The 26,979-nt window shown below is 37.7% G+C and overlaps 1 protein-coding gene and 1 long non-coding RNA gene across 11 annotated transcripts in view; both read right to left on the bottom strand.

Moving 5' to 3' along the window:
• LOC105835333 (cyclic nucleotide-gated cation channel alpha-3) overlaps positions 1-26,979 on the bottom strand; it is a 165,616-nt gene that overhangs the window by 36,989 nt on the left and 101,648 nt on the right. The window lies entirely within an intron of this gene.
• On the bottom strand, positions 12,903-26,312 carry LOC118646764. Its single transcript, XR_004964203.1, has 2 exons — positions 14,203-26,312; positions 12,903-13,888 (listed from the first exon to the last, which is right to left on the bottom strand). It is a non-coding gene; the product is annotated as an uncharacterized LOC118646764 (long non-coding RNA).

The raw sequence follows: 26,979 nt of genomic DNA, 5'->3' as shown, positions 1-26,979 counted from the left end.
CTGCGGATGGTAGCAGATTTTGTCTCTCGCAGAGAAATATAAACGGGCGACTTAATCATACGCGCGCGCGCGAGGTGACAGCGGTACCGCGGTTAAAATCCCACGGCGACGGGAGGCGAATGAAAGCGCGGTACAGAAAGAAGCTCGGAGAATAACCCGACAACTGGGAACCAGCTTTGGCGCGATGAATCGCCATTCATAAAACAAAGGGGCGCAATCTCGCTCTTCCGCGGGACACGCGACGACGACGCCGGAAACGTCGCGCCGGATGACGCCGTTCGTTCGCTCGCGGTCGCCGCTGACCGTCGCATAAAGGACAATTTTCGTTTACCGGAACCCCCAAATGATTCTCGGTTTTCGTATCTCGGTTTTCGATTTCGACAAAGAGTTTCCCCGTGGAATTCGGTTTCGAAGTCTCGCTATCGCGGCAAAAACGGTTTTCGGCCTCGGGCGGAAATTGAGCCCGCTCGGCGAAAATTTCGCGGCGCTCGCAATCTCCCCCGGATAGAAAAACGATACTCGAAATCGAGACTCGCGGGAATCGCGGATTTTTAGTCGTTTAATGCGGCAGGTGCGCGTATATGCTCGCGACACGGAAATCAGGCTCGCGCGCGGCCGTGGAACCACGTGTTATTAATGCAAAGGGAGGGAAAGGCGGGGGTGAACCGTCGGTTGCGGCGGCACCCGACAATACTTGTCCGACCAGCGGGACCCCCGGTCGTCCATTGGCCCCGGCCGGCTCCGGGGATAGTTTCGTCCTCGACAACGAGGACGATAGATCGATGACGTCAGCGGGATCCGGCTATTTTTAGCCGAGGGAGAGGCAACGCGAGTATAGTCTGCGCTGCGGGGCGACGACGGTGGGGGAGCTGGTGGAAGAGCAGCGGAGGGGTAGAAAGCTGGTGATATCCCCGGCGTGTGCTCGACTCATTCATCCTGCTGACCCAAAGAATGGAGAGGGTGGTTGGGGACGAACGGTCTACCGGGGAGACGCCTGCGCGGACTTGGCCGACACTTAAGCTCGATGGACCATTAGATTCAGAGAAATTCGGTTTCTGCAAGCGAAGTGGACGCTAAGCGACGAGGGAGAGAGAGAGGGGGAGGGGGAGAGAGAGAGAGAGATGCAGGTGTGTGGTTACTCGTGGACCGATCGATTTATCGAGAGGGTGAACAGCTATAAATAGACTGGCCGCGATTAGCAACGCGTTGGTGGGAGTTATCGATATTGGTATTGATACTGTATTGCGGTTTGGGTCATTGCCTGGTGAAATCGTACACGGAGTGAATAGCATTGTGCCCGTCTATTACAGAAAGATACAAAATGCTCCACGAGACCAAAAGAGAAACCAATCACGCAAAGAGCGTGAATCCGTAATCCAGGGAAAACGCAACGTACCAAAGGAATTTGTCATGCGGACGTAACGTTGGAATACTGCAGAGCAGAGCGGTATTTTGGATTTTGTCGGCGTTCATAATTAATACAATTGAGAGATATATTGCGTTGTTAGATGTATATTTCAAAGTTGCGTAATATATTTCGCTATTATAGTTTCGCATCCAAACTAGAAATTAATTGCCATGGCGATCATTTCAATGCTAATCTCGCCCGACAGTACTTTGCACTCTACCGGCTTTCCATCGTTTGTTGTTTTATGCTTCTCAATTTATAACAACAGCGGTATCTGGTTTTACAAAATCCTCTCAATGAAAGACTCGCTATTGGCGGATATAAAAATAAGTGCGCCCGAAATGAAGTCTCGCTTCCGTTTTGTATCGAATAAAATCTCGTTTGCGGGATTTGGATAAATTCTCTTTAATAAATAGAAAGAAATAACATTAATTGTACGATCGAATCTACGTTGACACATCCAGTTTCAATATGTCAATTACAAGGCAGAAGACTGCCGGTGAAAATCAACGTGGTGATCGACATCTTCGCTTGCACGTAAACAAAGCGGATTTCGACGGATCCGCTGGGAGGACCGTTAAACCAGGAAACGAGAACCCTCAGTCGGGCGCTCGCGACAGGTTCGACCGAGTTATTCGCGAAAACTTTCCGTGGCACGACACCGTGAAGAGAGAGAGAGAAAGAGAGAGAGAGGGGGGGAGGGGGAAGAAAGAAATTCCGGTAATCTCCCATAGTGTCCCGCGGGAAATCGTAAGATGAATTTCATGATTGATGCTGATGACGCGCATCCGGCACATTCGTCTTTCCTGAACGGACGATATCGTGGATACACTTTCGTGCGCTCGCGCGCTTCTTTCTTTCTCACCCTCCTTTCTCTCCTCGCTTTCATCCTCTGGAAACTTCGCGTGACGGAAGAAATCGCGAGGAGAAAAGTTTCGGGGTATCGAGAGAAACTGCAGGAGAGACCCTCGCCGGTGATCCTCGATCCTATAAATCGTCGCGCGTAGCGACCGGGATTGTTCGCCGATCAAATGCATTAGGACGGTCTCCGGTGCTGCTGGAAATACGTGTCGGTCGTTCGGCGACGGAAACCGGCTATTGAAATTCCACGATAATCGAGGGAAGTTCTATTCCCTGTTTGTTCTACTACGTTTCAGTAGACTCCAGAAATGGTTCGTCTATTCCGCATCCCCGGCCGTGAGATAGATTGGATGGATGGCTTTATGGGGACTTCGCTACAAATGGACTGACAATTCCACGTACAATTTGGAGTGCTTGTTTTCGATGTGCCACGGAATCTAAATCACCGACGTTGCTAAAGAGTAATTTTTATATATGATAAGTCCGTTTTATTATTCATACACTGTTAAAAAATTAGGTAAAATTACAAATAATATTTGTAAAATTATCCAATTTATAGTGGAAATATATAAAACTTTTCAGTATTTTTATTTCTAATTGTGCAAATATAATTTTTTATTTATTATAAAGATATATTTCCATAATATTAAAGATAAAATATTTTAAAATTTTATATATTTTACTATCAACTGTGTAGGTTTTACACATATTATTTGCGTAATTTTATATTTTTTTAAACAATGTATATTTATTTTGAATTAAAAAGAGCATAATCATCGTGTTACGAATGTAACACAGTGTAACAAAATAAATCCTGTGATTCTTCAGTGAAGAATTAGAACACAGTATTAAAGTAGTATGTAGAATGCTCTTGACAATGGGCACTCTTTCAATTCCGTGTTGTAGTCTATACAATTATCGTGATAATAGCGTACGTGAAAGAAAAAGCGCAAGAAGGACGAGTTAGATTAATGGATACTTTGAAGAAGTAAGAAATACATGGGACAATGCTTGAAACCACGGCTAAGAAGCGAGCACGGACTGGTTTTTGCTGTAATAAAAGTTTTTTATAGCGACATACACTTGTACGAATCCACGAAGGGGAAGAATATCGTCATTTGTCCGGGTGAACTTACATGAAGGAAAGCGTTTGCAATAGCAGTTCTTGTTATCCACATCTACAGACGTAGCCGCGCATTTCCGCGTGCTCTAATCGCAGCCGTTCATTACACGCAGAAGGAGACGAGCAATATCTACGAAAAACTGTTTGACATTAATTGAAACGTTATCGCACTTTCAGTCATCTGATGTGAATATTAATATTAATAAGACGTTAAAGATTAAAAGCTACGCGAAATTTGCGTAAAAATAAAACAAAGAGAATATTCACATCTAGCTTTATTTCAAATAACTTAATTTCTGTTAGCTAAGAAACTAAAGATTATCGCGCAATTTTATTCAATTCAAAGTATATTATTCAAATAAATTTGTAAACTAAAACTCAAACTATGTTCTGCAAAATGCTTTAATAAATATATATACCAATTTTTCATAAAAGAATATTGTTTTTTAAAATATTGTTTAAGGCCAAAATTAGAATTTTTGATCGCTTTTCCACGAGGTGACAAAATTGAAATTGGGGGAAAATGGGAAAATTAATAGGTGACGATTCGCCAGACCGATGTTACTCTATACACACAATAAAAAATATCGTGTTACGGACGGGTAGATTAATTGCGCTGAAATTTCACGCGTTTAAACTGTGATCGATTGTATCGAAGCTCAATTAGGCAACAACCGCGCCGGTTGCAAATGAAAGAAGCGAAATTGCTGCCGGTTGGTCAGTTGCAGTGCCTGGCTACGAAGGGTGGCAAGATCGCAGGGTGGTTCGGAAGCGGTACACGGTAATCGGGCAACTCGAGAGCGAGAGAGAGAGAGAGAGGAGCGAGAGCGTTTGACGCCAGGACCTATTACGGAAAATTGAACGATGTTGACGGTCCGATCGAAGCCCGTGTGACACCGTGGATCTTCCGAGTTGGAATCGTCGCGTCGTGCCGGTCGGCCGAATTCAAAATGGTTTGCTTTTGCCGGTTGGCCGCTTCAGAGTTGATGGACGTACGATATGTGCGCTCTCGCCAGCGATGACTGGCGCTCATGAACCGGTCGCGTAATTCCCGGAAAGGGACTTGAGTAAGGCGTGACCGATCCCAGACCTATCTCTCATCTTTCAATATCCTATATATGATTTTGATCCTCGTCGGTCAAAGGCAGTCGGTGGGGTGAAAGATAAATCGACGCTGCTCTCATCAATCGAGGAAACATCGAGGTCAGGTACATATATTGACAAATTAGATGATTGTTATATTATAATTAAAAGCTTATAACTCAAGACTCTTCATTTGTCCAGGATTATTTGAGTTTTAATTGCTTTTGTAACAATTTAAAAATATTCATGTTTTTGTATTTTAATAAATGACAGTTTCAGTTATTTATATAATTAAACTATCTTTATATCTAACAAATTCTTATAAAAATTCACAATCTTGGTTTTGTGCATCGTTACGTATCCGATTATTGAAACCTCATAGACTTCTGTAATCTCTATGTAGCTGCAAAAAATTCGTTTCCTCGATTATTATCAGATAAAATAATGCAGGATAGAAAATAATGTAGAGTGGATTGTCCAATTGTTTTTTTTATCTTTGTATTTGCAATTTTGTTGTTTTGTTAGTTACAGATTTCAAGCGTATTCAATTTCATTGATTATTGTGGTTAAAATTGATACTGGTAAATTCAGCACTTTTCCATTGCGTGTGTTATCACTTTTTGCATTAATTGAAATCAGCACTGCTTGTGAGTAAATGGTAAAAAATTCATTTATCGAAAAAAAAATTGATTAGATTAGTTCAAATTTATAACGAATCATTGACTTGTTAAAATAAACAATTACTGAAGTCAATATTAAAATAAACAGATATTATTTTTATATACACTAGAACAAATTGTTTTTTCTACAGATCAACATGTATTTTTTTTTTTAAATAGAAAAAAGTAAATTTCTATTAACATTGTTGTCCTTATTAATGAACATTGTATATATAAATATAAATAGAAATGCTCAATTGCTAAGAAATAGTTTGTCGAGATATTTTATTGGGGGGAAGCATTTTGAGTAAAATGTGTACCATTATGAAGATACGATTCTATATTGATTAAATCAGTAAGTCTGGCCGCCTTAATTATGTATCCTACGTGCCCTATCGAGTAAAATGGTTCCATCGAGGGTAGGGAATATTTCTTTCCGGTCGCGTACCGGCACTTTAATGGCAAGAACCGTCGCGTGTGGTTTCAAAAATCTTTCTTCTTGCCGGTGGTCTCCTCGTTAGGCGGGCGGAAAAGCGTTCAAAGTACAAAGCTGGCAATCACCGCAATTTCTCGCATTGTATGCCCGGAGATGTAGCTACGTGAGGAAAATCATTGTTTGCGATTCAATACGGCGGAGAGAGGACGGCTGGATGGAGAAACGTGAACCGGCGTGCGCGTTCGTGAAGGGAGAGCGACCGAAGAGATTGCGAGCAATAATTTAGAAGACGGGAAATGGCGTGCTTTAAAGGAGCTATATCAGAGGATACGACGTAAATGCGCGAGATACTCGCTAAGCGAATTCAATCGCGGGATGATGAATTTTTATCGGAATTGCCGCGCGCGACGCTCAATTACCGCGTACGACTGCGGGCGTCTTTGCGCCGATAAAAAAAAATTGCTACCACCTCGACGGGGGGTGCAATCTTATACAGGATATCCCTCACGGAGGGATAGCGAGTGTTTACGAAGAAATACGCCGGAAAAATATGTCGTCAGTATATACATAGGATATTGACTTTTTCTTACGATGCCTCACCGTACATAGGTTTATATCAAACTCTTCACGGAGGAAAGAGGGAAGGAGAGAAAAAGAGAGAGAGGCGCCTCTCCATTCGCGAGGGGATCAAGACGAAATATGACTAGGGAACGGCAGAGCCGTTTCTTACGTGAAGCTTCTCGATAAATCATGCGTTTATCTTACACGTCTATGAAAATAAAAGCTCGCAGGTGCGAACCTTTGGCATGATAACGCGCGAGATCGTGCGTCGCATCGGTACTCGTGATTTGCCAGATGCCACACAGCTGGAAAAACTTGTCTCGCGTCCTTTCCAACGGGAGAGGTGCATTGTCCTTCGGTTCACCCTTCTCTGCCCGAGTGGCGGCGAGTACTTCGACGGCGCGGTCGTAAAGTGGAACAATTTCCATCGGTAAGGACATTGCACCCGATAGTGCGGCTGCAACGCCGCACTGCGCGGTGCAACGAGGCGATAGGGTTGAAGGGGGGGGAGGGAGGGAGGCTAGAAGGGATTGCGGGGGTCGGTCCATCAGTTTGCCACAGCGGGTGGATATTAACCCGACGCTGTTACGATAGTGCATAATGCACCGTGGTCGTAATGAGACCCGTATTACGTAGTAACGTGAGTTTCTCGTGGGTACCTCAGCTTTCTATATCTTTGAAGTGTTATTCGCTCGTATTAATAATAATTCTGTTATTATCAATATTTGCTATGCTTTTATTCCCTCGTTATTTCAAGCGCAAAACTTCGCTACCCGATACAAATGCACAAAGTTAAAAATTTTGTCGCAAGGTCGGAGTTACTTGTCAGCCGATGTCGATTATCATCTTCCAAAGTGATAAATTACATAAATCTAATAATTATTAACACATTCAACACATGTGTTTTTCGTTCGGGTTGCTTGCTTTGGCAGCAAATGACAGTATCTGGATTTCTGCGGCCCGCGAGTGTGAGATATAAAACGGAAGTCAGCGAAAAATCGGGAATCGATATAGCGCAGCAAGTTTAATCGCTAGTAGAATGAGTCCCTTTCCGGCAGCATCGTGCTAACCGCGACTTCAACACGAACGAGAACATTATAGTCGACAATTTCCCCATCGCCATCCACAGGGACACAGAAATCTTAATCAAGCAAAAGGGAGAAGCAGAAAAGAGAGAGAGAGAGAGAATGAACAACGGATGTTGCTTCTGGATTACCTATGCAGATATATTTAAACGTTCTATTCCCAAGATCACGTTGAATTTCCCTCACGAGCGATTGGAGATAGAGCAATGCGGTGGGATAGCACGGACAAAGGTGGAAATTCAGGGATCGGGATACGGACGAGTTGATCGGCGCACTTCTCATCGAAACCAAATTTAGGGATTTTCCTGGTCGTCTTTACGCATAAAAATACGAGCTTGCGAAGCGAGGGAAAAAAAGAGAGAAAGCAAAGAGAGAGAAAGAGAGAGAATCACACGGTCGAGGAAAACCGGAAGGCATCTCGTCGACGTGTCCTTCAGCGCCATTGGTTACGTCGGAATAACCATATTGCGACTTTTCCGTACGGCCACGAAGAAAGGATAATGCAAGAGCAATTTCTTTGAAAAGAAATATCGCGGGACGAAGCTTGATCGAGTGGCGTGATGCTCTCATCCCCCGCGTCTTTGCATAGAAATCGAGGATCGAGTGGTAGCCTACTCCCCGAGATTTATGCGCGTCATATCGAGGCGGGATAGGCAGGATATCGAAGGTTTATCATAGCTTGAAATAAAGATTCATCAAAAAGCATTTCTTTAAACGATAAGTATAAATATAGACAATAGTATCTCAAAGAGATTGAGGGATCTCCTTAGTAGCTGTTTAATTAATAAGTACATATAATAACGATAATTATATATATATGTATAAAAATTTTGCATAATAAAGACAAAAACCATGTGTCTAAAATTGGCAAACTTAACTCCTTGTATGTACTTGAGGGCAAAATATATTTGCAAAAGAAAAACCCGTGTAAGAGTGTATAAACAACGATATGAGAACGAATGTGTCCCAGAAATGAAAATAGGAAAATAATCCTATCGTCATAAGCCCTTTTCATGACGGTCGTGAAAAAAAAAAGGGAAACGTGCAATCCGCGGATTCTCCGTAGATCTGGTTCGTCGACGACCGCATCGATGGGAATTTCCGGTTGGTCCACGAGATGTATCCCGAAATGTCCTCCGCTCACGAGATCCGAAATCTCGATGGAGATTTGGAACTCGCCAAGGCTTCGATTTTCCGCGACGCAGCGTTGCGCTCCGGATGAGAATCTTTTCGGGGACGCGTCGTGCCGGATGCTGAGGCTTTTTTCGCGAGCGTCCCGAATAAAATATCGCTGGATCCCTCTCATAACGGAAACGCCTTCGCAACCGCGCGGCAAGAACTTTTGCAGACGCGTCACTGCAGTTAACTGTCCGTTTTTCATTTTACTCTGTAAAATTTATCTAAATTTGAATGAAACTGTCGTCACTGCTTCTTCAGCTTGCGCGAGTTTTTTATTACGGAATTTTTGCCACACAAAGTTTTCAAGAGTCTGATAATGCATCATCACGGACGTTGAGAATGCTAATATTTAGGAATAAAAAAACAATCAATGGGGTTCTTTAACCGAATACGATTTCTGCGAATAATTGAATTGAAAGACGGCTAAAGTTAAAGCAGAAGTTAAAAGAGAAAAGTTATCTCATTTTGTTTTTGATTGTATTTTGTAAAAAGTTGTGTTTCTAAAAATATCGTTCGAAATGTTACCGTAATGGAATATATCTTATGGGAAAATATATTTTGAAACCTTTTTGCATACATATTTTCTTCTATCACGTTCTAAAACTTTTCCGATGCACCGTTATTCGCCGAGTGCAGATACGCGTCGCTGTTGATGCAAAAAAAAAACCAACGTTCCATTGTCACCTGTGGTGACGAACAAACGTCGAGTTAGACAAATCTATACAAATCACCATTTTACAAATTTTTTAAATTAAGCATTTCTTTAGATTCTAAAGAAATTCAGCGAAATTATTTTACGTTTTAATATTTTTGACACTTTCAAGATTTTAATTAAATTTTACATTAAATTAAACATTAAATAGATAAAATTCATGCAAATTATTTTAAAAAATCAACAATATATTTGATCTATCTAGCGGATGTTTTCTGCTTCGTAATTTGAGAAAGAGCACGATTTGGAAACCGTTTTATGGACGTTTGACGGACGTGCGGGTGATAATTATAATCCGAGGATTTGCTCATATTTGTATTTCGTGGATAAAATCGTGGCTTGTCTGTAATCGCACTCGTTATACCGGCAATAAAAACAACATATGTCAACGGTCGCTGCAATATCGCGGCATATCGCGTTATAATCATAATGATACTACAGAGAGCCATGTGCAACACGATTGCAACAATTTTCAGCTGATTTAATCGGATATTCCGTTTGACATATTCATATCTGTGGAAATGTTCACATGGCGTATTTCCGAACATGTGTACGTATATATGTACCGATGTTAATGAATTACACATATATGTGTCTGTGTGATACTGATATTCAGACATCGTACATATATGCATTACAACAGTTTCGATCTTTTTGATCGGAACATCGGATTTCGAATGGTGAAAGGTGAAGGAACGGCGGATAGAAATCTCGACATGGCAGAACCATAATATCGTAACTGATCTCTGATCCTAGAAGAGAGATATATCTCGAAATATTCGCTTGTCGATTGAACTTAGTTGAATCCATACCATAGTTATGCTTTCAATGGAAATTTGTCCATTTGACATATTTGTCGTGACATCAAAAATATTGTACATGTCGTACGTTCACTAAATCACAAATATGCAAAAAGATAATGTAGAAGTTGTAGATTCAATGATATTGCTACCGAATTTTTATATAGCATTTTGATTATGAAAAAGGTTTTTATGTACATAATTTTGTGAATAGAATGAAAAAATTTATATACACAGAAATATTGTAAAATTAATTTTATTAAATATGGAAAACGTCCAAGAAAGGAGTACTTCAGCGAATTTATTTTGTTAAATCATTATCTTCCTTAACTTCTTCATTCTTTCTTTTTCATAATTAATTTCAATACTAAAATTTGGTTTATCAGTTTTATTTAAGTCCTATCATGTTTTATATTTTATTTCAAGTATGCTTTTTGAGTTTTATGCCTTTAATGAAGACAAATAAAACGCTCATTCTATACAAATAAAAAAAAGATATTAAATCGTTATGTTAGTTACAATTTATACCTTTTTAAATATCCAGAAACTAGGTGTACCGTAAAAAATAGCGAAAAAATAGTATAAATTATCCTATATATTTTATTCATATATAGAGAAATATGCTCACTGCTGCATATACACACACACGTATATATATTATATATATATACATATAGTCCGAAAATTGCTATGTCGCGAATTTTATATTTGTGCAAAGTACCAGCGTGTTCATTTTTAAGTGCATCTCGAGTGGGGCAAACGTGATCGTTTCGATGGAAATTTTCAAGTAAGAACTGCCACGGAGGAGCTGACGTTACTGAGCTAGCTGGACTGTGTAAGGACGTCGTCAACGCGAAAACAAGAAGCGTTTCGTTCTTCGTGAAATTCTAAAGCAAACTTCAATCTTTTCAACCACACGCGGAATCACTCCTCAGTAGTCACGGAATAAACGGTACATCGAAATAAAACCCCAAATATAATTTGGTTTTTTACCCGCTTATCATTTTTCTGCACTGGAATTTTCATTCGCATGCAACCAGCGTTCCTATAAATATTTTTCCTCTCGTTGAACCGTAGGATTGTAAAGAGTACCGTCGGCAATTTGCTGAAAATTTCATCGATGCACAAAGTCGTCTGACTCGAACAAGAGATACGATTCAAAGACGTGAATACGTATCGATAGTAAACTAAATCAGGAATTGCGGCGTGGCGAGCACAAAAGCAAATACACCGACCATCATTACCGCTGCCAACATTACTGATATCTGACTGGTGCACGCTATTTTCTGCAGTGGAACATTCGATTTGTGTCAGCGACTAAATGCTCGTTGCAGGAACTACCATTTCGCCAATTTATCATTCAAGAAGTAGCAACTCGCACATACAAAAAATTACGCGAACAAATAGGAGACTATTTTAGTTGCGATCACTTTATCGTCATTATTCCTCGAAATTTCTCATCGATAATCTGTATACATCTTTTGCAATTTATTTTAATTATTTTATTACTATGTGACTGCACATTTATGGAATTAATGTACTTCAATGCACAGCATTTGCGCGACACAATTCTCCATGTGTTGCGTGAACCCCCGCATACATTTGCTTGCCGAACATTTTGCTTGCGGCGTGTTCGAACATTCGAATAAAGCAGCAGCATTATATATATGTTATATTACGGTTACTATTTGGCTACGTTTTGAATATCATAGCAATTTGAGTTTACGGCAAAACTTGAATAAAAATTAATATTCTCACATTACTGATCAACACTGATTTAAATAATTATAAAATAATTGTTGGTACTATTTATCTACACACACACACACACACACACATATATATAATATTTGTAAGTTGTGTATATATATATATATATAGAATCCAAAATAATTTTATAATGTTAATTTTTTGTATTCTTCAATAAACATTTTTTTAAATTAAAATATTAAGAATTAATAGCTATTAAAAGTAACAGAAAATAAAGGATTATTTAGAAGCTATATAATATCTAGCTTTAACTGCACATTTATTATTCAAAAGATAAATTAAATTTATAACAATTATATAATACTATTGTGCATTATTTAAAAAAATATTCAACCATTTTATCTATATGAATAAAGCGTAATACAAGATTCACATTGACAGAAAAAAATGAGATAAATTTATAAATGAGGAAATAATGTGATAACTGCGCTAATTATTCTGATGTAAAATTCCTGAATATTTCGCAATTATGATTTAAAATGGTATTCTCTTTCGCGCGCAATATACATTTTTTAAATTTACTTTTTCTTATGTAGCATGCTACTACTTTTCTCGTTTGCACTTCACCGGTGTGTATGTCCAAAAAGAGACGGAGTAAGTAAGGTATGTCACATTTCACGCGCGAAGAAACTTGATCAGGTATTGCGAATGTGCATTTATACGAAAGTGCCGTCGCAGACGCTGTAACCTAATAAGTCAGGATGGCAGGTCCTGCCACAGCAGAAATTGCAATTTAATCCAATCCGCGGGAGTCTAAGTGGTAATTTCAAATCCAAATGCGCCGTCTATTTCGGCACCGTCGTGAACTCGTCGCCAAAATAGAACGTGTGCTGATACATATGCAATAGTTTTTCAATCTCCGGCATCTTATTTGATTGAAAATGATGGATTTTGCTACCGAAAGAGAATGAATGCCCCACACAACGGTGCAATTAAATTATTTCGAGGTCTCTCGTAACGCAACTTGTAATAAGTTGTTTTTTTATAATATATAACGATTATTACACAAATAACGATAAGATAAAAACTAAATAGCGCTGCGTGTCGAAAAAAAGGTTACTGCTACAATTTGCAATCTTATGAAATAAAAATGCAAATAAAAGGCACCAAGATTCTTCTTAATTAAAGGGCTACCGACGTCTTTGCGTCGCTTTAGCTTGCATCCAGCAAGTACTTTACCCGCAAGATAGCGATCACTAAACGTCTATTCCTTCAAAAGGTCTACTCTTTTCTTTTTTTCTTCAATATTTTATATGTAGTTTTACGGTTACGCTTTTCATAAAAGGAGAAAGCTGTAAAGCTGTTTTAATACTTGTAGACATAAAACACAGCGAAATAAGGAAAACTCATCACTGAATATCATATCGCGCGATACTTCCAACTACATATTCCCATGTTAATATATCGTTAGTGCGGCGTCTCCTTAAATTTTCATTGCAAGGAAATGTGATAGTGCCGTGGTAACTCCGATCATTAAGTTCGGTGCAGTCATTCGAAACATATTTTCGAGTGTAATTCCACGTTCAGAGGTGGAAAAGAAAGATTTATACGACACAATATCTTTCTATGTTCCAAAAAGGAACAAGACAAAGAGAGAAAGAGAGAGAGGTAGAGAGAACGGAAAGATAAGATCATACTCATATTATATCACATGGCGAACTGAGAAATCGTTGCTCACTGTCAAAGAGAAATTCCAGAAATTTAATTAATTTCTCAGAAGTAGGCCATTCGCTTAACAATTCGACTTAATCATTTTTCCCCAGAAATTCAAAGAAATATCAAAAATTTGATAAAATATAATTCATATACATACTATATACGTTTAAATGTATATACAGTAATTTGAGAGAAATATAAATATATTCATCAAAATATTAAAAATTATAAAAACAGATATTTACAAATTATTGTGAAAATATTATCAAAAATTAGGCGTAATAATATTTTAATTAAATGAAAAAATACTGTACTCAATTCTGAGAAACATAAGAGTGAAGTTTGTTCTCAAAATTGTGGAAACGATAATTTTGCATTTAATTTAATTCGTATAACTTGCGATAAGATGCGCAGTACTTTGTTTTTGAATTAGTTAATTAAACGGGAATTAACATTGGGACAGAGTGGGCGGACTGCTCAGGCTATACACCACGTATACATAAAGCACGAAAACTACAGCAAACGTAGTCAATGTAAATACGGCCGTTTGGTATCCTGCAACGAAGAGAAAATACTCCAGTAAAGGATACATTGCATTGCGGCCTCTACATTTAACAGATCGCTGTAATTACGAGTGAATACAGTATCAATTTAATGTATATTCTTTATAAATTCTCGATAAATAAATACGAAGGGATTCGTATTGATTAAATCTCGCGATAAAAACGAGAAGCATAAGCGATATTTAATGTAGAAACCCGTTTTTCGCGCATATGTTTCTCTGACGTGCAAATAATGTGGTTTTCGATTGAAGACGAGATATCAGTTGATGACAAAGCATTTCCCAAAATTGACGTTCATAATCTCACTTTCGTTTTTCTCCTCATCAAGCTCGGATCCTCCATCGATAGCTGCCTCCGACAAGCTGCTATCCTCTCGCGTTTCTTCGATCATTGCAGTCTGTAATGAGGAGTCTTCCGCACCATCTGGCATTTCTGATTTTATTGCCTTAGAATCGGCAGTCTTGTTCGAAACTGCAGAAACATACGGAACATTTCAGGCGAATCGTTTTCCTTTTGTTCAATTCCAATTAAAAATTTATCAATCGCTAAAAATTTATGTCCGAGATTCACGTCTACGTTGAACGCGATTATTCTTAATAAATGTTAAAATTTTTGCTATTTTTCGATATTACAAAATCTTTCTTTCCAACTTCTTGAAACTACGGTCGGCCAATGTCCGAAGTCAGCTTGTAGGTAATCGATAAACAGACTTGCGATTAACTCGCGTAAGAACAACGAAATTTCGGTTTGGTAATCTCGCCTCGGATTTACCTTCGTCGTCCATCGTGCCGGCAATCAGGACAATCGGATCAGGACAATTAGGGTCGCCTGCGTGCTTTTTCGTGACAAAGCTGCTCGACAGTATCGCGTTGTACGAAATCACGCCGTCGGCTTAGCTTGATCTTCTCATCGCGATATAATGGCGTGGAAGATTGCGAAAAGTTTGTTCAGGACGACTTCGGTAAGCGAACACACTTCGTGCGTCCCCTTCTTCGTTTTTTTTCCTCTCTCACTTTCTCTCACTCTGCTTCAGGGCGGGGAAGTGACCCAGAATCCCCGATTGGGCTGCCCTTAATTACTTGGGTAGTTGGCAAATTTACCCTTGCGATTCGTCGCTCTCTCCCCCGTAATCCGTCGTTAAGTGGAGAGGTATTTCTTTCGTATCCACTTGTTTTTGCGAGGGCTCGGGAACAGCTGGAATCGGCTTCACGTACATTGAATCGGCTTTGGATGAGAATTAGGGACGCGGAGGAAATAAAACGTCGTTTAGGAAGTATCAAGAAGACTGACGCAAGATGAAAAAGAGACTTTCGCGAGCCATAAGTAAAACAGCCGAAGTAAACTAAATTCACGTTTTAATTAACAAGTTGACACGTATTCAACTACGGACTAAATTATTTGTTGAGTCAATATTCATAATATATGGAATAAATTATCAGAAATAGAGTGCACAAATATTTCTTTTGAATTCAAAGATACGAAAAAATATATAAAACACTTGGAATTCTAAACCTTCAAAAATTTTTATGTAAATTCTGAATGAAATAATATCTCATTTTGTTGTTTTCTCTTTTTGAATCCAACATTATTCCATAATTACCATGTAGATTCTTTTCAGTTGCTACAAGCAAGAGATAAAAACGTGTAATTCTATTAAAAGGAACATAAATTATTTTAACAACTTTATGAGAAAATGAGGAACAAAAGAATAGTTATATTATTCTCTCAGAGCCATTCAAATTACATCCTGTATATTTTTCCGTAGTTTTAAATTTAAAAGAGACATTTTAAGTTTCTGCTTTTAATGATTTTATGATAATTATACATAATGATTTATGATCAATTGCATTCACTTGTAAGATATTAATTAACAGCAAATCGTATCACCAATCGTACTTAAGCGAATAGCAGAAACCAAACGAAACAAATTAATTAAGCAAGTTATCCGACAATGGAAAAGCTTCCATCATTCATTATGTCAAAGAGCCTTACTTTGGCTGCCGCAGGCTATCGAAGCGAAGGGAATACCAAATTAGCGTTAAGCGTTAATTTTCGCTTCGGCTTTTTGTCCAGAAGCTTTAGATTACATCTTGTCTCTCACGAAACTCCGGGATTTCCCGAGGTGCGCGTTGACTCTCGGTTCTCGTTTCTTGACCGTCAACGGACAATTTTGGTACATCAGCTTGTCGAGTCTGGACAAGTATCTCGGGGACTGTCGTAGCTTGCAGGGATTTCTACGGGATCCTTTTGCGCAATTGCGACCGGTTCGTCGAGAGCGGCTGCTCGCTCGTCTAGATGTTTATTTCCGGATGCGTGACGCGCTGCGTCGTCAGGATTTCCGGACAAATCTGGGGCCACGTCAACGTCTGATGAAACTGTCACTTGTCGGGTCTTTTTCGGATCGGTATTCTCCCCTTGTTTATGTGGGTTTCCTAATACCGCGGTAGAATAATAGTTGTACGCTTTGGTTCGCTCGGGGATCGTGTGGAATAATATTTTCGCATTGATAAAGCATTATTTGATACGAAATGTCGCGAAACTAAATGGGAATGGGGTAAGTGTACCTGCAGTGCCTCGTTCGGCCTCGAGCTGCCTAGCTTTTAGAAAAGCATCTCTTTTGCAATTGTCCTCTTTAGTGCATCCAATAATAGGCATCGTTTATCAAATTAATTTTTTAAGTATTGTGTCTATAAAACAACACGATACTGATGTAACAACAAGCATATCAAAAAATATTTACAACTTTTATTTTATAAAATGCTATTCTTTATATAATTTTGTTTGTAATTATGGTTGTTTTTTTGTATATAAATATTATATATTTGGTTACTCACATTTATAGCAAAATGTGATAGAATGCAGCTATTTATCTCGAGATAATATTTCGTTCTAGGATAATTTTACGTTGATTAAATCTTTTTACTTGTTACGTGCTATTCTGTAATGAATAATTTATTAATATACAAATATACAAAAATTCTCTTTCGTAGTCTTTTTTGGATTTCTTAATTCTTCAATGTTTCTACAGTTCTTGCTATAATCACAACGTTTTGGTAGCTTTTTGATAGCCTTTAATTAATAAGAATAGAAGTAAATGAGTACTAAGAAAAGTAATGAGTAATAAGAATAATGTGATGAAATGTGCGTTATGTATCTCTCCAGTGTAAATGTATTTAAGTTAAGCCGTATTCTCTTGTATGAGATTTAGCTGTGAGCTTATGAAAACAGAAAGGATAATGAAACTCTAATCTGTAATAATACACTAAAGCTAAATTTGTGAAAGTTACATCCTGTATTCCATACCGTATTAACATTTAGAATAAATATTATTGTAAACACAGTCGCATAAAGTTTCTTAATTATTATTAATTAAAGTTTCTTAATTATTATAATACTAACTGAAAAAACAGAATATTTGAAATGAGATTTTAGTCAATTTGTGTAATTATACAATTTTGAATAATTAAGAATGGAAAAGGAATATTCGTACAGATGTATAATAAATGTAATTGACATATAAAATGACAATTTGAGAGTTAAGATTTAGCAGAAGAATAGAAAAAGAAAGAAATGTTATTGTCGAGTAATATTGCTAAGTGAAGTTCGATTAAACGTCAGGGAAATCAGCGGCGCATTTTTTTTGTCACGTCCAAGTGAAAGAGAGACGTCACGGAGAGAGATTTCGATCGTTACGCACGATTAATGTCGGATCTTCAGTCAAGTCGGAATGTTTGCAGCAGCAAGGATCGCAAGCAAAACTCTCGAGCACGTCCTCAGCGTGTACTTCGGACGAAACGGGCTCCGACGCAGGTAAGGGTCCTCCGGTCGTTTCACGGTTCGTCTCTTTCCGTTTCGTCATTTCGAATGCGCGATTTTTATCCTAAAAGCGGCCCTGGCGCCTTCAAATCCGACAACCTCTTTTGCAGGAAAACCGAAAAGGGTCGCGCACATTTCTGCGCTTTATTCGCGATAAAAACGCACATGCGGAAATATATTTCAAAAGAAAACTGGGCGCATAGTTTTAGTGGCAGCTACACGCGACGCTGCTTTTTCGCTTTAATTCTTTACCGATGAGAATTGTGCTTACTTGAAAACTGATGAAATGGATATTAATTGTTTCAACAAACGGATATATGTGTGATAAAAGGCAATTACTTCATGAGACTATTGGTGATAATTTTCATTTTTCAACATTAATAATTTAGAATTATGAGCCTAAAAAGACTTAATAAATTTTGAGACCTGAACCTATCGTAAACTGTGAAGATGTATAATATAACAACGTTTCTCTTTTGATTAATAATTTTTGTTTCCATAAATTATATCACGACAAATTTCAGTCAGATATTCTACTCTACAGGTATACGATGACTTGAATTCATATGCATTTATATGACGATGATAATTCTCCGAAATCGATTTATTAATTTAAATCTAATTGAGCGATTTATTAAATATGATATGAATATCGCATTCAATTTAAACGTGAAATAGAAATTAAAGTGCGACATGTAATGCTAATTGTGCGGACAGACTACGCGTTAGTCTATGGAGAGATTTCATCGGAATGTAACACTGCTGCAATTTGTATAATGAATGAACTGCGAACTTTCTGCTTTCGTGTCGCATAATAGAAAGTGGGGTCGCTGTAATCTCACTTCATTCATTAATTAATGCGATTTGATTTGCGTTTGCATTTGCATTTGCGAATGTTCAAAGTTAACGATTTGCAGCCTTGTGCATATAGGATGTAATCAATCGAAGCCACGGCGCAATGATGATCGAAACTGCCATCGGCCATCGTAAAATACACGTCCCACTCGTTGCGCAACCGCAATCGATTAATCGTTAATTAATTAACTATTACCATTTCGACCACTCGAACGGAATAATGCGTGAGATAACCGTCACGGCTTTGCGCCTGCAAACGGAAATAGATCAGCTGTTCTTACAAATTTTGATCAAATGTTTCAAGCGCAACATTAATTTGCCTATAAGAATATTGTTTTTATTGTTATATGATCAATTTCGTATGATTAATTTTAATTAACAACATATCTCTAATAATGAAACATAATATATAATTATTATGCATATTTCGACTATGAGGCGAAATGCATATAAGAATAAATTTAACTTCCATCAGACCGACACTAATCGTATTAATACTTATTACGATTGAACGTACATTCAAAGGCCAGCACAGGTCACTTGCTCGTACAATACGCATCAATTATATTTAATGAAATATTCATAATTACTCGCTTCATTACAATTAGTAAATTATACTCCAGAGAAATTATATCACGTTCCAGAGATAATAGCAGGTCTTATAATCGTTCTCGTAAGAAAAGGTCACGTAGAACATCCCCCGTTGCCGTTGATGAAATTGCATGCTGTGCAATACTTGGCTTTTATTTTAATAAGTTAGAGCAATTTATGCCTTATCTCATTTATAAATATATTTCCTGTGGAAATCATTCTACAATAGAAATTACACTATTATGTTTTATGAACCGTACCGTTCTTTCATTAGCCGTACGACAGTTGTTCCCTATCAAAGAAAAGGTTAATGCACCTATTCATTTAGTTGAAAGCTCTGCAAATGTCGATATTCTCTCCGCGCCGTCTCGTTAATATTATTAAAAAAGAGAAAATAAAATATCAAGTGTTCCGAATCTAAGATCTGCTATATTGTGCAAAGCAATTTATATAATAGAGACCTTTATAAATATGTATTAAATATATATTAATTAAATAAAAATCTCATTCCAAAGATTTCGAAATGTGAAACACAGTTATTAACAATAATGTAATTGAATATTATAGCGATATGTGAATAACACAAGAAATAATACTTTTTGGTCAAAACAGATTTCGATATGTTCAATAATATTTCTATATTAATTAAATACATTTTTTAATCATATAAACAACATGCTGATACGGATTATCAGACGTGTAATGCAATCGTAAGCGAAAGCTTAAAATAATATCTCAAATTAAAATAATCGTCAATTTAATAATGATGCTACAAGCTCTATTTAATCTTGGTAACTGAGATAGAATTTGTCGCAATAAGTTCTTTATAGTTTAAGATGCTTGTAGCATAATTATTAATTTAACGATCAATTTAATTTAAGATATTATTTCCAGCTTGAGTTTACAATTGCATTACAATGTATATTCGGACGCAGCTTATAGAATTGAATAATCTATTTGATAATTATTATCGAAATCTTATCAAAATCCGCTCCGACCGAAAAGTGACACTTGTGTTACTAATTAAATTATCAAGACGGTCCTATAATTAAAAAGAAAGATAATAAAGCAAGACGGTAAATTTTTGCATGTTAGTTTGGTTTTAAGTGAGATTTTTATGTACTTGTCTACTGGTGATTTTTTTTTGGACCGTGTAAACGAGAATAATGTCGGCCGCGTCGATCACTGGTTAACGGGTGGCGTTTTTGGCCCGACAGGAAACGTCGTTGCATTCACGTAATTCGGGTGAAGTGCAGCCACCATGGAACGAAACGCAGAGAACCAAAGCGAGCGTACGAAAATCCGATAGAGTTAACGTGCACGAGGAGTTTTAACGTCGTTTTCCGGCCGGCCGCGTCAACCCGCGATTAACGTACCACGCAATTTGGAGCAACGCATTACCCTTAAGTACGCGCACACGGAACACTCTCGGCGGCGACGTTTGTGTGATTTTAATGAAATTAACGCATCGAAATTGCTGTCGGGATTGCGCGACGAACGAGCTGCTCTTCATTTGAGCGGCACTTGCCGTTCGTACTTCGAGAATCTGTAGCTCGCGGTTCACATAAAGACAAGTAAATGAGGATGCCGAAACGCAGAGTGTTTGCAGTAATTCCGACGTATTCCTCGCGCTGACGTCATTTATAAACATTTGACGATATTAAAAAGAAATATTGCTGCATGACATCTAAATTTATCTCTACGTAATAATCTTTGCTAATTAGAACATATTCTTGTATGATCGCGCGTAATTCGTGAGAGGCGTTTTATGATGATGAGATCGATAAGCGTACTCTCAACGGGCAGGGGTATGCATAGCCTCTATCGATATTTGATCGTTCACCATGTGAGCATACTATAACGTAACTGTAATGTATCGAAGGAGTTAATGAGGATGCGGAGCCGTGGCCCGCACAAAGGAATATTCATAAGCAGGACGTTGTATCACGGTCGTGCAATAAATGCTGAATTATCGGGCGACACGGTGCAGACCGAACGTTCTCGGCGCCAGAAGCAAGCGCATGGAGCAGCAGCAGCAGCAGTGTTTAGAAACGTGCCGCAAATGCAGAGGCACCATTTGGCGACGCGATATCCCCGCCGCCGCATCTCAGGCCCGATTAATGCGGAGGGTTAACTTCGAGAGATAATTCTCCGTGTGCGCTGCCGTTGATTACTCCTACGCCAACGGGGAAACAAACGTGCAAACATACCGCGCACTCTGGATAGATATTGTTTATGTCTGGCTGTTCCGTATGCGAAGCACCGCCACGTTGTCGCTCCCGGAAACGCTCCAACGAATCGGTTAATCGATACATTGTGGATGATTGTACCGCGCAAGAAGTATTGTCTCCCGTCCCCACGTAATTTTCCGAACGTCGAGGGCGAATGGCTCATTTGGCTTTGGCGAAATTATTTATAATTAAATTCGCGTGAATTAAAAACGAGACTCTATAAGATTATTAAGACCCGTGGTAAAAGTGTAATTTTAAAGAGAGGAAAAACTGAAGAGGAGGAAAATTGATGAAATCAAAGACATTTATCGGGTCTTTTTTTTTGCATTGGCAATTTGATCAATGGAATTATAATATAATCTGTTATTATTTCCTTCTGCGATTTCTTTCTCGTTTAATGAAGTTATTTATTTTAAGTCTTTTTCCCTAAGATTATTAAGATCAGAGAGATTATTAATACAGGGGGGAAAAAACCTTCAAATTAATAGCTTCGTTAAACGAGAAAGAAATCGCAGGAAGAAATAATAACATATTATAATTTCATTGATCAGATTGCAAGAAAATTGCAGACTCGATAAGCGGCTGTACCTTAATAATTTCATTAGTTCTCCTCCCTTATTTTCTTCAGTTTTTCTGCCATTAAAATTATATACATCTCTTCTCCATCACGTGGATCACTACTCGTTGGTTAAATACTTTCTGTGCAAACGCTGTGTGCTTAGCAATTGCAGCTTCGTGCAACAGTCGCCGTAAAGCCGGCGCGAATCCAATAAAGTTGCCGTTGCCATGACTGGACTATCGGTGGCTTAACGATTACGAAGTATCGGTGCTACGTGCTCTTAAGCCGGTGTAATGACGCTGCGACATTGCGGGGCGCCCAGCGCCGTGGTCGCCGTATGTTATTCGGACGTATGGACCAGTTCGCGCGCCATGTAGCATGACCGTTACGGTGTCGTGAACGCGATGCCGTACCAGCCATCTCTCTTACCTCCCTTTTTCATGATTCGACGCATCGAAGCCAGCCAGAAATTTCGCCGTCGAGTTAGCGCCGCGACGGCGGGGGAGGAGAGACGTATAATTTATCCCAAACGTCGGAGATACGGGGATGTGTGTTCTCGTGAGTTAATTCGCAACTTCTGCGGTATACGCTCGCGAACGATGCAAACAGAAGGACGTCACGGGACGAGACGCGGATGCAGTCGAAGAAGAAACTGATCGAACGAAGTTACGTCTTCATCGTCGACGTCTACCGTGGGTAATTGAATTTTTTTTATACGACTCGTTTCTTTTAACCGTGGAAAACTGGCGGAACCCAGTTATCAGCAGGAGATGAAAATGTAATTTAGTGGATGAAACTTTTAGCGAGAGCGTAATACTTTCCGAAACACGGTTTCCGCTTTTTCCAAAAAAAAAAAAAAGAAAAAAAGAGAGAGAGACGAGCTGACCAAATCATGGCTAACGGGCACAACGTAATTTAAAACATTCACTTTGCGTGCGTCACTCACTCACTTTGGCAAGTCGAAACTGCGGACTCTCGTGCGAAACAATCGTAAAAGTGTATTCTGAGTTTCACTTTTGATGAAAACTTCTCAATTTCGAATAATACAATATACTTATGGATCACATCTTTTTCTCATTTCTTTAGGTACAAAAGAGTCGACTAAAGGACTACGTCAGAATTTCCTTGAATAAAATGAGATTGCTACGAGATTAGGCATCGGAGAAGAGATGCTTCGTTTACTCCTTGGGAACAATTTAATCTTTACTCCAATCTCTTTCATACCCTTCACATCTCTTTCAAGAATCTCTATACTGTGAATAACGGCTTCCAAGGTTCTCGCGCTTTAAATAAAAACTTTATGTTGTAGCTCGGACTTTTACGCGCGCTCTCGAGGGTGATAAACGACGATGATCTCGATCCTTCGTTCAATACATATTAATTACTCACGGCAGGGTGGACCGACGGCACAATTACGGCGGCGGGGTTCCGCAACTTCGCTCCGACCTAAAAGGGTTAGAACTATAATACCATTAATTACGCTCTTCGCGGAACGCGCATTCAATAACGGCGTTAATTACATCTCTCTTCGTGTGTCTGTGCAAGATGCTCAGACTAGAATCACGTGATTCATGCTCTCTTGATAAAAATTCAACGTGTAGCGTCGTACGCTGTCGTTACCTGCCTTCAGTTTACCTTGACTAGAGAGAATTTTCTTACAAGGGAAAAAATAAAATAATATATAGCAGCGAAAATTAACAAAATAAAGCAACTAAGATAACATAAGGAAAAAAATTGCAAAGTTAAATGTGACACAATAAAACTGATTAATATAAAAACTATTTTACGCGTCTCGCAATATAATGGGTTAATTTGTATTCTTTTGATACTATAATCCTTCATCGAGAGTTCGCTTCCGTTATGTTCTTATCGCTTCAGTTATAGATTCATCAATATGCGAATCGCGCCGCAACGTTGCCAGGGAACGCAAATTGTTTGCAGACGACAATACGGAGGTAATTTCGCGAATTGCGGCAATCGTGCTGTACTTTAAAGCTTTGAAATCGAATTCGGCATATTCTCGTCGCCGAGTTTTCTTTCCGCGGTACGCCCCAAACGCGCGAGTGTTTCCCCGTAATGTTCCAAAGCTTATAGTTTAAACTAAAGCTACATTCACGCCGAGCGAGCGCTCTGTGCCAACCTATCGAATAACCACAACCATAATTGCGCGGATCGCGTTTGGCGTTTGTAACCATTATATTTCCGATTTGTGACACTCGCGCAATATATGTAATTCGCATAAATCGATCACGTTTGTTACCCTCACTGACACTCGCGACACGAATGTAAGCTCATAGTAACGCGATAGAAAAGCTACCTTTCTCTATCTTTCTCTTTCTCTCTTTCAATCTTCTTTCTTATTTTAAAAATATGGTTCCAAATGTTTGGAGTATATTTTTCTTGAAAACTTTGTAAAAACTTTTATACCAGGAATTTACGAATACAATTTCTCTTTCAATATGGATTTTTTGATAAATGTAACGAATATATTTACAAAATGTATTATATTTAACTGTATACGTATGTATAGTATGTATGTATAGTAACTATATATGTATTTTCAATGCTCGTAGCAGCTTTATAAGTAAAAAAATCTCCAAAATTACGTTTATGGTTACCTACGAATTATTTTAATGAAGATGCTGTTACGCGCAAAAACTTTTTCAATAGATTAAAAAAATTTGTTATTAGAGATCGTGCCAGATATTTAAATATCTGAATGAAGTAATATCTGATTATTCCCGTAATGCATGTCTTTCATTAAAATAAAAAAAAATTCGTATCTACATACATACATATATAAAAGTGTTTCATACGATAACGATAAGAGTTTATAACTATAGAAAAAAATTTTTTCCAGTCCTTATCTATTATTTTATTTTGTAGAATTTTTATATATATTTTTAATAATTGCAATTATCTTATATGATTATAATACCAAAAGTTAATTAGAAAATTATGATGTAAGCAGCAAAATTATTATGTCATATTTGAGTAAGAAATATTGTACGCAACCAATATAATTTTATAAAATAAGAACAGAAAATAAAAAAAAAGTAAAAACACATTTCGTCTTCTTTGACAACAGATCTACTATAATTAAGAGAAAACTAAATTATTTTTGTATCGGATATTCGAAATATTGTTCGAAAGGTAAAGCTTTCTTTCAGTCTAAAAGTGCGAGCATTTTTTTTCGAAATTTAGTTTCAAAGCTTATGCTTTGATCTGCAACCTTGGAATGGAATTGAGTAACGGCCGCTCCCGAAATTACAACGTCAAAATTACTGGCCTAATATATCAGAACACGACTGACGTAATTAAGGAAATTGATGTTGCTCCGCCCTTGGTTGCTAGCAAAATACACCGGATAAATTATGACGCCGCAAACTACGCGTGTGTGTCGGATAAACTTTGAGCTTCACGATGAACAGTCCTGGTAATCTTGAAATACGCGAAGAGTTTCTTTTAACGCATCATAAATTACGCATAAAATGCAAGTGAAACACATAGCACTAAACTCTCTTCTTTTTCCCGAAGAAAAAAAACCAACTTTAAATTTACCAGTCTTAAAATTTTGATCGGATCATTGGCTGCGCTACGTAAATTCAAGTAACGTTACAGCGTGTTCAGCTAGATGCTTACATACAAGTGATATGCATCTCATCGTAGATAACTTGTATAGTTAACACTTTGTTCGTGTCCCATAAAAAAATAATCCTTGCAAAACTGATATCACGGCTACGGCATGCAAAAGGTTTTAACGATCACGTATCAATTAATTAAAGCGCAAGGTGCGTTTGCTCCGACGGAAATGACAGCTCCTCGGCACATCGATATTACTATCGATATTACTATCGTAATAGGATAGGACATAATTAGCAAAATTAATATTGATTCATACCGCTGGCTATACAGCTGGACAACCGTGGGTCAACGTACCATCAAAGTTCGGGTTAGCGGTAGGTTTATCGCTTCTCGATTTACCATGTCCGCCTAATTTCATAAAATCAACGTCATTCCGCCCCACGTTTCTCGCGTAGTTTCACGTTTTGCCTTCAGGCTGCTGGTGCCATCCAATTATCTCAACTAATCTCACGGAGCTGAGTAATTTACAGTGATACTTTGTTCTTGTTGCGTACAATACGCAACAGTTTATAAGTAAAATTTTCTTTCACAAGAAACAGTAATGTTATTTCTCTCTTCTCCCTTTCCCTTCCAAAAGAAAAAAAATTTTAAATATGTTGTAAAATAGTTTAAAACAGAAACACGTATTTTAACAACTTATCACAATCAACTTTTAATTTTAGACGTATTTTTTAGAAACATGCACAATAAAGTTTAATAAAAATTTTTTCGACGGTAAAGTTCTAAATTTCGTAATTATAATATTTTCAATAAAAAAATTATTATCTCATTGTATAAAAGTTTTACTATTTTATGTTTTCTAATTATGTACATATAGATCTTTACATCGATAGATTAAAAAAAGAAATTCGACTTCATATAATTTAACTGTAGTAATTTATTGTAATAAGAATTAAAATTTACATAGGTATATATATATATATATATATATGTGTGTAAATTTTAATTCTTACTACAATATTTATATAACAATTATTATATATATATGTGTGTATGATATATATTTATAAATATTAAATATGGACAAAATATATTTTATTTCATTTTTTAATAATTGAAATAAAGATCTTATTTTCATCTTAATCTCTCTAAAGTTCTTAAAAAATAAAATAATTTAAGTGGATCTTATTCGGCTCAGGTATATGCTCTGCAGATAATATAGACAATTGCGATTTTCTAAACAATGTAAGAGTATGCATAACGTAGAAAAAGGCACTTTTAGGATGTTCTGTTAAGAAATATAAACAGAACGAGAACTTAAATCAAATTTGTACTTTGTTATATATCTTAGCAGCTCCAACGTTATATATATGTACATAGAAGCGCGATAAGAATGTACATATATAAAGTTTCACGTATATCCACTTAGAGTTTTGTTTACATCTT

This window comes from Monomorium pharaonis, chromosome 7 (genome assembly GCF_013373865.1).
Source record: "Monomorium pharaonis isolate MP-MQ-018 chromosome 7, ASM1337386v2, whole genome shotgun sequence".
Taxonomy (NCBI): Eukaryota; Metazoa; Arthropoda; class Insecta; order Hymenoptera; family Formicidae; genus Monomorium; species Monomorium pharaonis.
This window is presented reverse-complemented; position numbering and strand designations above follow the sequence as displayed.